This window comes from Vigna angularis, chromosome 2 (assembly GCF_016808095.1).
Source record: "Vigna angularis cultivar LongXiaoDou No.4 chromosome 2, ASM1680809v1, whole genome shotgun sequence".
Lineage (NCBI taxonomy): Eukaryota > Viridiplantae > Streptophyta > Magnoliopsida > Fabales > Fabaceae > Vigna > Vigna angularis.
Genome location: NC_068971.1, coordinates 36,438,746 through 36,451,299, shown reverse-complemented (window position 1 = coordinate 36,451,299; position 12,554 = coordinate 36,438,746). Strand labels below are relative to the sequence as shown.

The 12,554-nt window shown below is 31.3% G+C and overlaps 1 pseudogene; it reads left to right on the top strand.

Moving 5' to 3' along the window:
- The first annotated feature begins 1,161 nt into the window (after positions 1–1,161).
- Positions 1,162–8,817, top strand: LOC128193361 (protein NRT1/ PTR FAMILY 3.1-like; annotated as a pseudogene).
- The last annotated feature ends 3,737 nt before the right edge of the window (positions 8,818–12,554 follow it).

The window sequence follows — 12,554 nt, the reverse complement described above, 5'->3', positions numbered from 1 at the left end:
CGAAGCCCTCTACGTTGCGGATGTTTGGGCATCACCTAAACAAAAATTCAGTGGCTCAGTGAAGAGGACTGGAAGAGAGAAGGCAGAGATGTGGTAGAGAGAAGACAAAGAAAAATATGAAACTGAGTTTTAGAAAGATAATGAGATTTGAGCTAATGAACCAGAAAGTTCTGAAATATGCTTTTTAAAAGAAAAAAAAAAGTATTCTAGTTCATTAACTTAATACCCTATCAACTTTCTAATTCAAATTTTCATGACTCACAAACTGTTTTATGCATCAAAGTTTATATTAGAGAAACACGCGTAAAAAAAAAGTACTAATTTCAGTAATATTTTTGTTAATGTTATTACTTAATAGTATAAACTAAAATTGTTGAAAGAAAAAAAAATACAGATATATATAACACTGAAAAACTATATCTTATTATCAAAGAAGAAAATAAGAGTCAAACTCTCGTTTCAATTGTTACGAGTCGAAGACTTTATTGGAGGTCTAAAAATCTATTGACATGTTATTAAAGCCAAATATTATTTTTTATATATTGAAAAAACAGGAAATAAAACATTAAGATACAGTACATATAATTTATAATTCTCAACCCAATTGTGACTGTAATTATTATTATTATTATTATTTTTGTTTCAGGTGCAACCTTTCTCGAACGTGGGATTTTAATTTCTAGTTTAATTGTATTTTGATTCCTCTAGTTTAAATTATGTGTAACTCTATCCTTTTGCACTATTTTAAAAATGATGCAAATTTAATCTGTCCGTCAATTTCTTTCAACTTAAAATTTCCAAATTTAGTAGAAACTTGAAAAAACTTTGAAGGAAAAAAAAATCGAGATGATTCTTTTAGTTATTGGAATTTGAATAATTAAAAATAATATAGACTAAATTAACTTAAAAAACATAATTCAAATTTAAATACACCTATAATTTAATATTCCCTTTGACAACCCCACATGAGCAAATGAATTGGAGACAACCTTTGAAAACTGAGAACAGCACATGCTAAAGACGTACGTCACGCTATATTCATTGGTTTCGCTACTATTATATTATTATATTTTATGGGTGAGTATATTTATATATGCAATAATGCAATTATAATGTCTATATACAGCTATATATATAGATATAGATGAGGACAAAAACTGCTAAAGGGTGAGTTACATTACAGATATCAGTGGCGTATACGATAACAGAAGAAGATATGGAGATAGAGAAGAAGAGTGTGGAAATGGACAGTGGCGAGGTTACTGAGAAGAAGAACAAGAAGAAATCACAGCAACGTCGTGGTGGTATCAGAACATTACCTTTCATCCTTGGTGAGACAACATTCATATTATTGTTTTTATTTTATCATATTGTTTTGTTTTTTTACCATTATAACAGGGTTTACCATTTATGAAAGAGTTATTATTTACTATTAGGGTTCCCTAATATCAGTTTTAATGGGTCTTATTTGTCTTTTAAAATGGTTGAATTGCTTTAAGAAAAACAAGATTATAACAGAGGATTAGAAACTGTCTTCTAATTCTGGTCATTTACACTTGATGCATGTCTGATTTTTGCTCATAATGATTAGGTTAACTTTACAATTATCATTTTACTCTCTCTATTTTAGTTTTTTAAGTTAAAAATAGTAGCTAGTGTAAATTTATTTCCATTTTTGCATCAATTCTTAAAATATATATATATATATATAAAGAATTGTTAAATTTATATTTTAGGTTACTATGGAGTCTATGACCATTAGACTAAAATACGAAAAAGACTGATTTATAAAAAGTCAGGGTAATGCTTGTATATTTTTTACGAACATGCATGAAATTATATTATATTGCATAGATGTTATTTCCTTTATTAATTAATCATAAATTGATACGAAAAACTTCACAAATCATGTGTCAGTAATTTAACCATTTTAAGTCAAGTGGTCACCTAATTTACTATTATAGTGACTCGATCTTTCGTCTTGTACGGCTTATATATATAACTTATCTTTCTACCTTATCATTATTTTAAAGTTTATATAAAACTTTAAATATAATTAACATATTTATCAAAAGTAATTGCTATATATATATATATATATATATATAATTTTTTTATTGCTTTGGATATGTATTTATTGATTTCAATAATAATTAATTTCTCCTATAAGGATTTAAGAATGTGGTGACATTTCTAATAAAATTTCCATTTACAATTATATATATTTTTCCACAAATTAAATTAAAAAAGTGATAAAGTTCAATAGTACTTGGACCAATAATTTGATGGTGTAATATTTAGTTTGAATTAATGACATATTCTCCAATAAAATTCATTTAAAAAATTAATATTTTCTAATAAATATTTGTGCCACCTTTTCATTAATACATTCATTTTATTTAAAATTACCTCTCAAAATATATGTTATCGATATTGTAAATTTAATATTCTAGTATTTTATTTTGGGTTAAATATGTTTTTAGTCCCTCAATTATCAAGCGTTTTTATGTTTAGTTCCTCTTTCAAAGTTTGCTCCACTTTCATCCTCTTCCTTAATGAAACTGTAATTTTTAGTCCTTAAAAACAAATTCAATTAAATTTTCAATGAACTGGTCAACGTATGCCACTTTTATGCCATGTCAGAAATTGAAAATCTGGAATTCAGGTGAAAATGCTTTGGTTCTCTTCCTCGTTAGAGCGATTCTCCCTGCACCTCACTGGCTTCGTCCTGCACCTCCAAAACATATTTTAATTCCGAGGATACCTTTCGTCCTTTCACACAAAGACAATATGCCGCATCTCAAACATCTCAAACATCTCAAACTCAAACCCTACACCCCCCTTCCAAATCAGTTCTCATTCTTTTTCTCTCCCTCATTCTGCTATTCTTCTCTCTGCCGTGTACCAGTACCTTCCATTTTTCTGGCGTCCAGGTTAGTATCTTCCATCTGCTTTCTTTGCTGTTCTATGCATGTGCTTGGTTGGGTGTTCATGCGCCGGAGGTTAGTTCGTGTTCGTCGGAGAGCGTTTGTTGGAGTTGCACAGGGAAACCGCAGTTGGAAGTGCGGTCAGGGAAACCGCATTTCGAACTGCGACAAAGACAAACTACAGATTCACGAACCCACTCACCGCAATTCGAAATGCGGCACGGAGAATCCAATTATTTTTTTGAATTACTTTTTTTCTTTTGTTAAATTTTGTTGAATTTGTTATTTTTCAATAAATTTAATTTTCATAATATATTATTTATTATGTATTTAATTTCATTTAAGTATTTTAATTTTTTATGAAATTGAAATAATTATTAAATTGTTTATTGAATTAAATAATAATTATTATCTGTAAGTTAAATATTATTTTGAATTTATTTATAATAATTTAATTATTATATATGTAGTTAAAATGCGGTTAAAAAATAAAAATAAAAAATAAAAACCGCATTTCAAAATGCGGTTAACATAAAAATCATATAAACGTGAAGTGCCATTAGTTTTCGCACTTCGAAGTGCGGTTAAGAGATTAAACATTAATTCTTTAATTAAATTTAACTTTTTATTAAATGAAGGGTAAAAAGGTAAAATTAGGGGTGGAGGAGGAAGGAAGTGAGGTGTAGGGAGAATAGCTCTCCTGGTTACCATGGCTAACCGTTCTCTCCCTCTCTCCGCCTCGGCCTCCACCCTCAACACCATCACCTTCACCCCGGCCTTCCACCTCGATCCCGCCGCCCTCCGCTGCATCTCTGGCAAGCCTCTCATCTCGCCGTTCCTGCTGGGTGCGCGGCGCCAAGTTGTTGGGTCGGGTTCATCCCACCGTTAACCTTTCCCCTATCCTCTCTCACTTCAAAACCTTCCACAGCGACTGGAGTTGATACACTAGACTAAGTCATACGTTACCGTGTTTAGGCCAGTAATGTCAATCTTCTTGGGTATAGTGTTTTTACCTTGTCTTCATATAACTTATAGTGTTTAATTGTTCTATATGGCGATGATTGGTCCATTATTTAAAGTTAAAATGTTATCTATTTTTGTTTATTGTAATATGATGAAACTCTAGGGTTCAGTACTTATGGTGTACACACAGTAAGTAAAAAATCAGCAGAAAGAACCTTCGGAGAGAAAAATGTTGTACTTTTTTCTTCCTACCTTCATCTGCAGTCCATCTTGGCAAAGCTAGAAACTCTCAATGAGTAATGGCTAGTTTTGAATGCTAATGAACTCACATAAAATTCTCTTTTATCCTGTTCTGTTACTTCAAAAACTGTGGAGTTTCAGAATCATTGGAGTTGATACATAAAAATTCCCAATGAGTAATGGCTAGTTTTAAAAGACCAATTTGTGATAGGGAGAGGAATACAATGTGTATATAAAACCATGGAAGTACTGTAACATGTACTGTTTTAGTCTTGCCTTTGGAGACATTTCTATATTTTATATTTCTGGTGTCATTGACCATGTTAGTGCGGAGCTTATTGGTGTATTAGACCTCTTTTGATACAACTTTTACTGTAAACGGATCTTGAACTCTTTTCACCATGTGTTTTGCTCGACACACGCTGTAGATATCAAACTTGGCACATGGTTGGGATCAATATATAATGCTTTCCTAAATGATTTCAGAGCCTCTGGATAAAGACCTCTGGCTTCAAAAAGTAAACCTACAAAAACCTATCCTATGAATTTTGCTACCTTAACAAAATGAGACTTAATAACTTAAGGAAGTTTGGAATGTAAAACACGTTAAGCTTCAGATAATTTAAGATTCCTCATTTTTGTGGAGAATTATATCCTTTCTAAAATTATATTGAAAACAAACGATATATTCTTTGTGTGCCATCTAGAAGCAGAATAAGGATTAATAGCCTCATATTTCTCCAGACAAACTTCAACATCCTGCCACTGTGATAAGGCCATATACACATTGGATAAATATATTTCTATTTCCAGTCTTCTGTCACAGTTTCCCTTTCTCTTCTGTATGACAAAATTAAAGTTATTCTACATATATTAAAAAGGTAGAATTTAAATAAATTTTTAATATTCTTTTCCCCTTACTTGTCGTGCTTAAAATTTTATTTTGGACATGAAGGATCACTCTCCCTCAGTGTAAATCGGATTACATTTATTTTGAAAGAATATTTGATTCCTTCTTTAGTGTAAATCTTATTGTCTGCACAAATTTTTGAAGCTAGAAGTAGCTCCGTTATGCAGTTTGAGTTCTCTTTGTGATTCAGAGAGTTCCTTAAAAGATCCAAAGCATTCGTATGTTTCTCCACAGTAACAAAGAGCTAGAGTATAAAATATTTCTTTTCTGTCCATGTTTTTCGGAAGCAATTCCTCAACCTGTTGAGCTAGAGCCATGATTCCACAGAAACACTTAGAGCAAACGAAAGGTGATCAATTAACAAAAGGTCTCATTCAATGTATCGAAGAATTGCATAAGGTGGACTGATGGTTTGGTTGTACTGGGGCCCAACTAGGTTGAGCCAACCACTGTAGAAGGTATTGGAGTGAGAGAAGGCAGGAAAGAGGTTAATGGTGAGATGAACCCGCCTAATAGCTTGGTGTCGTACACCCAGCAAGAACGACCCATTGGCGGTAGAGGGCGATGGGGTCGAGGTGATGGTGTCGAGGGAGGATGGCGGTTGGACATGGTAACAAGGAAGAGAACCAAAGCATTTTCACTTTACAGATTTTCGATTTCTAACGTGGCATCAAACGTGACTAACAACGTAGCACACCGTTGAAAATTTAACGTTTGGAAGACTAAAAATTATAGTTTTGTTAAAGAGAAAAATAAGAGTGAAGTAAATTTTGAAAAAGAAACTAAACCTCGTTTAATAATTAAGAGACTAAAAACATATTTAATCCCTTTATTTTAAAAAATTAACGTGTTTAATATATAACCAACTGCATGACAAGACAATTATATTATGCCGTATTAAATTATTGTTTCTCTGTTTAATAGTAATAGTTCATAATCAAAGTGAACTGAGATCTAAAAAATCTTACCTGGTAATATTGATTTTGCTGCTGGATAAATATGGTGTTCATAATTCTATGATAGCTAATAATATATTATTTTCAGTATAGTAATCATGTAATTTAAAAGAAATGTATCGAGAAGGATAATTTAAAGGATATATGTAAGTGTACATTTTTTGGTTAAAGTATAATTCTTAAAATAATGATATCAAAATAATAGGTTAAAGATTATTTTAGTAAGTTTTGTGTTTGTTTGACGTATATTTTACTCGTATCATTAATATTTAGTTTTATAAATAAAATGTATATACTTTGAGGTAATGTGTTGAAAGTTTATATCAGATAAAATTAATTTAAAATATATACATGGATGAAATCTTTTACGGGTTGAATTAGATTTAAACTTCGATTTTTTAATATGTCCGGTATTTTAATATGTCCGGTAAAATATTATTGTATTTTCATGCATAATGTTGAGTTTCACATTGTTTATGAATGTTGAGGTAAATGGTTGTTGGGTGTGTGAATATGCAGCAAATGAATTCTGTGATAGATTTGCAGTAGCTGGTTTCAATGGAAACTTGATAAGTTACCTGACCCAAGTGCTGAACATGCCACTCGTATCTGCCTCAAACATTCTCACTATATATGGTGGAACAGCTAGCTTCACCCCTCTTCTCGGTGCTCTCATTGCTGAGTCCTTTGCTGGTCGCTTTTGGACCATCACTGTTGCTTCTCTTATCTATCAACTGGTTTCTTACCTTCTCCTTTTCTTCATACAATCTCATCATATTCTCACTCACTTACTGAATCTGTAATCACACTAATGAACCTTCCAACTACACTAAATATTTCAATTAAGAACATGTTTTTTCTCTTGCTTGATACAGGGACTGGTAAGTTTAACAGTATCAGCTATACTGCCCCATTTTCGCCCCCCACCATGCCCAACACAAGTGAATTGCCAAGAAGCCAAACCTTCTCAACTGAGCATATTCTACATCTCTCTCTTCCTCACATCCCTTGGATCAGGTGGCATTAGGCCTTGTGTTGTGCCCTTTTTAGGGGACCAATTTGACATGACCAAAAATGGTGTGGCATCTAGGAAATGGAACCTCTTCAATTGGTACTTTTTCAGCCTAGGATTTGGCTTCTCTTAGTGCCTTGACCATTGTTGTTTACATTCAAGACAACACGGGCTGGGGTTGGGGCTTCGGCATTCCAACTATTGTCATGTTTGTATCCATCATTGCCTGTGTTGGGGTCACCACTTTACAAGACTCAGAAACCAGAAGGTAGCCCTTTGGTTCGTTTGGTTCAAGTGATTGTGGCTGCTATAAAGAAGAGGAACAAGACTTTGCCAAATGATCCCAAGTTTTTGTACCAAAACAGTGACCTCGATGCTGCTATCTGTCTGGAAGGAAGACTTTTACACACAACTCAATTTAAGTAAGTCAAATATTTGGTTCTCAGGTCTTATTTTCAAAACAGTGATATCACATCTCAGCCAATATAAAAAGTATATGATTCTTTTCTAACATTCCATATGCATGAATATGCACTTAACAAGGTAATAAAGGATTTCATATTGATTTCATGAATAGGTAAAATAGCATCAGCTAAGGGGTTTCACTGATCCAACATTGCTAAAAACTTCATAATTGAATAGTTCATGGATTTGCACGCTAAACATTGCTTCACTATATCCACAGATGGTTAGACAAGGCTGCAATTGTCACAGGGGAAGAAGGCAGAGACTCAAATGCACCACCAAACTGGTGGAAATTGGCCACTGTTCATAGAGTTGAGGAGCTAAAATCCATCATTAGAATCATTCCAATTTCTTCCTCAGGAATTTTGCTCATAGCTGCTTCATCACATCTTCCCAGCTTTGTAATTCAACAAGCTCGCACAATGGACCGACACCTCTCTCACTCATTCCAAATTTCCCCAGCCAACATGTCCATTTTCAGTGTACTAACCTTGATGTCAGGAGTTGTTCTATACGAACGCCTCTTTGTTCCGTTTATCCGTAGGTTCACAAAGAACCCTTCAGGAATCACAACCCTACAAAGAATGGGAATAGGCTTTGTGATTAACACTATAGCCACATTAATTTCAGCACCAGTTGAAGTAAAAAGAAAAGCTGTTGCCGCCAAGTACCACTTATTGGATAGTCCAAATTCCACTATTCCTATCAGTGTGTTCTGGTTGGTGCCTCAGTATTGTTTGCATGGCTTAGCAGATGTTTTCATGTCTGTGGGGCTTTTTGAGTTTCTCTATGATCAGTCACCTGAAAGCATGAGAAGCAGTGCCACTGCTTTGTACTGTATAGTAATTGCCCTTGGGAGCTATGCTGGTACACTAGTTGTATCACTTGTGCATAAGTATAGTGGCAAGGAGGAGAATTGGTTGCCTGATAGGAACCTCAACAGGGGTAGATTGGACTACTATTACTTGCTTGTTACTGGGATTCAAGTCTTGAATATCATTTATTTTGGAATTTGTGTTTGGTTTTACACTTAAAGCCCTTGGAAGAATTTACTCAAGTGAGCATTCACAAGGATTTGGAATTGGAACAGGACAATAATACAAACATCTCATCTGCCAATTCCAAAGATGGTGGAGATGCTGAATACAGAAAGTAAAGAATATGGTGTATTCCGTTCCACTCGTCATTAGTTTGAATGTATAATCTCAAGGCTTTATCGAAGATCATGTATGAGTATGTCATATTTCAATTTATGGTTCGAAACTTGAAACTATTTAAGAATGACAATAATATTACAAAATTGTTTGCCACGTAAAAAGAAAAAAAAAATAACAGCGTTAGTCATTGAAAACTAAATCCATGAGTTTCAAAAGGAGATGGACCTAGATGGAACAAAGTTGAAAAGAAGGATTAAAACCAAATATGGTTAGAAATAAAAAACATAACTAATTCTAAAAAAATATCGACATTATGTCACATTTCATACTATACTATCAAATGGATTCTCCCAACTTTATACTTACAACCCCAAAGACGTATCAATTGAACCATATCTCCACATCAAACAGAGTTCAAATTGCAGGTTCTAACCAAGAGATCCATATTGAAACAACGCAAGTAAAATCATAAATTTCTCAACAATAGGGCTCTTGATAAACTTCACATTCCTTCTAATTTGACGGCTCACATCCACAAATTTCATAATTCCTATCAACCATGTTTTATAACAAACTCTACTACAATGTTTAAAACACAATTTATAAAGAAAAAAATTAACTTCCCTTACCTTAAGATAGACAACTAATATTGTTCTTCCCTTACCTTAAGATAGACAATTAATATTGTTCTTCCCTTACATAGCTTCGAAGCCTAAAATATTTTTATTTTATTCAAAGTGATGTGATTGATGATGAATATTATAGTGAAAACGAGAGACTATTTACTAGAATTGTCATGTTTAGAAATGATAACATGTGTAAAGAATTTAAGTTTAAAACTTGGTATAACATTTTTCATCTTTACAATATTTCTATAAGACATTGAAGATGTTAGAACACACAAATAGGTGTTCTTGTTAGACCAACGACAGAAAACAATAGAAAGAGGAACAACAAAGATGATCATATTTTGCAAACTTAATATGACTTTATTCTTGTTTTCTTACTTAACATTAAGTGCTATCAATTTGCAACACACAATTTTTTTTTAAATAATTTGATACTATCCTTTCTTAGTTTTTACTTCCTTTTTTTCTTCTAAAAATACAAAAATTAATTATTTTAACACCATTTTATCTTTATAATATATATCAAATGATTGTAAATGTGTCTCTTTCTATTATTATTACTCATTTGCAAAAATAAATAAGAGAACTCACTCTTTTTATCACTGGAATCTTTTCACACAATGTTGTATATCTTTCTATGTCTAATTATATTTATTTAGAAGAAAAAAATACATATAGTTTTTATCCTTCATTCTTCGTAATAATGAATCAAATGACTTTAACTTTCCCACTTAACATTTAAAACTAAATGGAACATTGAATATAAAACCAGCTCCAACAAAAGTTGTTCTTCATTATTATAGTTATATATTAAATATTAAATATTAAATACGTAACATATGCAGCAATGAATAGGATAATTATCAGAATTGTTTAATACAAAGAGAGAAGGGAGAACAGTATATATCAACTTACAATTTCCATTACTCATATTCTAACCTAGTATGTAGTAACAAACTTTGTTCAATACAAAAAATAAAAAACACAAACAACAATGTTGCCTAACTCATTTCAACAACAAAAGTTAATATTAATTTTAATTTTCTTCCTTCTTTCATTTGCAAGATCTTTTAGCTCTTGTTCACTTGAATGGATTTAGGGAAGAGTGATTGAATAGATTTGAGAGGATTTGAAAGTATTTTTTTCTTTTGTTATTTGAGTCGATTTTGGATGTAAGTGAGAATGAATTTGGAAGTAAATTTTTTTAATTTGTCACATCAATCAAATTTTACACTAATTCTCACAAACTTTACTTCCAAATCCACTCTCAGTTATCTCCAAAATCCACTCAAATAAACAACAAAAATTTTACCTTCAAATTATCTCAAATCTATTCAATCACTCTCCTTCAAATCTATTCAAATGAAGAAACTTTTTTATTTGCTATTTTCATGATTAATTTTACTCATGTTTATATCTATTGCATTCGCTTCATGTCTTCCATTAAAAAAAAATGCACGATTTTAGGATTTTCAAAATGAAACTTATGTTAATCAATTAATATCATGTCACACCAACCCACTCATACATGTTTGTTTACATCCTTATCATAAAATCGTACCACATAGACCAGCATGCATATCCATGAAAGCAATGAGATCATCTTTACTTCCTAGATACTGCTAGAAAATATTTCTTTTAAATAGACAATTTTAGAATTTGTCAGTTCAGAAATGATTTGAGAACAATCGAGATCTCTAAATTGATCTTTTTAACCGATTTAAATAGATTTTTTTAATTATATGGTTGAATCATAAGCTGCAAAGTATAATTATTGAAACGGAAATCAAAGACTGATATGATGCAATGAAGTGTGATAAAAAGTTGTTTGTATAGTGGTGTTCAGTGAATGATTATTAAGCATAAAGTTCGGCAGAGAAGGACAAGGAGAAGAGGGACCATAAAAAATGAAGCAGAGCGTGGTGTGGCTCTGCATCGTCGATGTGTTATTGACTTTTGCAGGCACTGAGTGTTGAATTCTGCAGTGTGAACTGAGTACGATGGTTTGTTAAGAAGTGGATAGATGACTGATCGTGTTAGTGCGTTAATGAATAGCCAATGATGTCAAAATTTTCACTTTCTTTTCTTTTTAAATTCAAATAATTCTCCTTTTTCTACTTTTCTCATCATTTAATCCACTTTTTTATGTTTGTGATTTCCCTCAAAACATAATAATAATAAATTTACACATAACTTTCAACTTTTAAAATATTATTATTATTAGTTTGTTATTATTTTCAAGTTGAAGTTTTATTTTAGATTAATTAAATATTAAATTTTCAAATAAGTGGTATAAATTATTCTTATATGTTATAAATTTTTTTATTAAATTATATTTTATTTTGAGTTATAACTAACTCTATTAATAATATTTTTGTAATTATATTTTACTTTTTAAATTTAAATCGAACTATATTTTATTTTGTATTAATATGATTCTTTGAAATAGTATAATAAATATTTTTTATATTTTTATAGATAAATCATTGTATAGAAATTTAACTTTTAAATATATTACTAGGCATGTAAAATTTGACACTTTTCTTTTACTTTTTTTATCAAATTTTTTTTTTTCAATTTTCAAATGTTTAGGATTAACTAAAGTTAGAAATGTTGCTAAGAAAATAGATGATAGTTTAATTAGCATCTCGGGATATTTATGTTTATCAAAGATAAAATCTTAAATTATTTTAGTGAATAAAGTAAGTAAAAAAATTGGAACAGAGATTAGAATTATACTTTATTCTATCTTATATTTATCTTTTTTTTAATTATTTATTTTCTGTTATTTTGTTATTATTTTTTAGTTTGTATTATGGACTTAACTATATTTATTTTATTATAAATAAAGTATGCTATGTGTATTTTTTACACAAGGAATATTAATCACATATATAGTCTTTCACTATATTTAATATGGTATATAGAGTCAAAGGTTCATTTGCAATATTTTTGTTGTCCTTATCACTATAATCTTCGTCGTTGATGTTTTCCGTAGTCACTATCATCAAAGTTTCAATTTCGACTGTCTCGTCAGGCAACCCTAACACATCGAGATTGCAACCATCAGAGTCCAAACGCGTTCTAAAGTGTCAATTGAAGTTAGCAAACATTGTCTTTTCCAGTCGTGTGTGTGTCATCTTCTCTGACTCCGATCACCATGATTGGACTCATCGTGACCTCCTTCCTCTAGATCTGACCTTGTTGTCTTGATTGAAGAAACTTGGCTTGTCCCGTTGTTATCTTTTCTGATCTCTCTTTTACCACCACTGTATCTGACCTGTCCATATATATT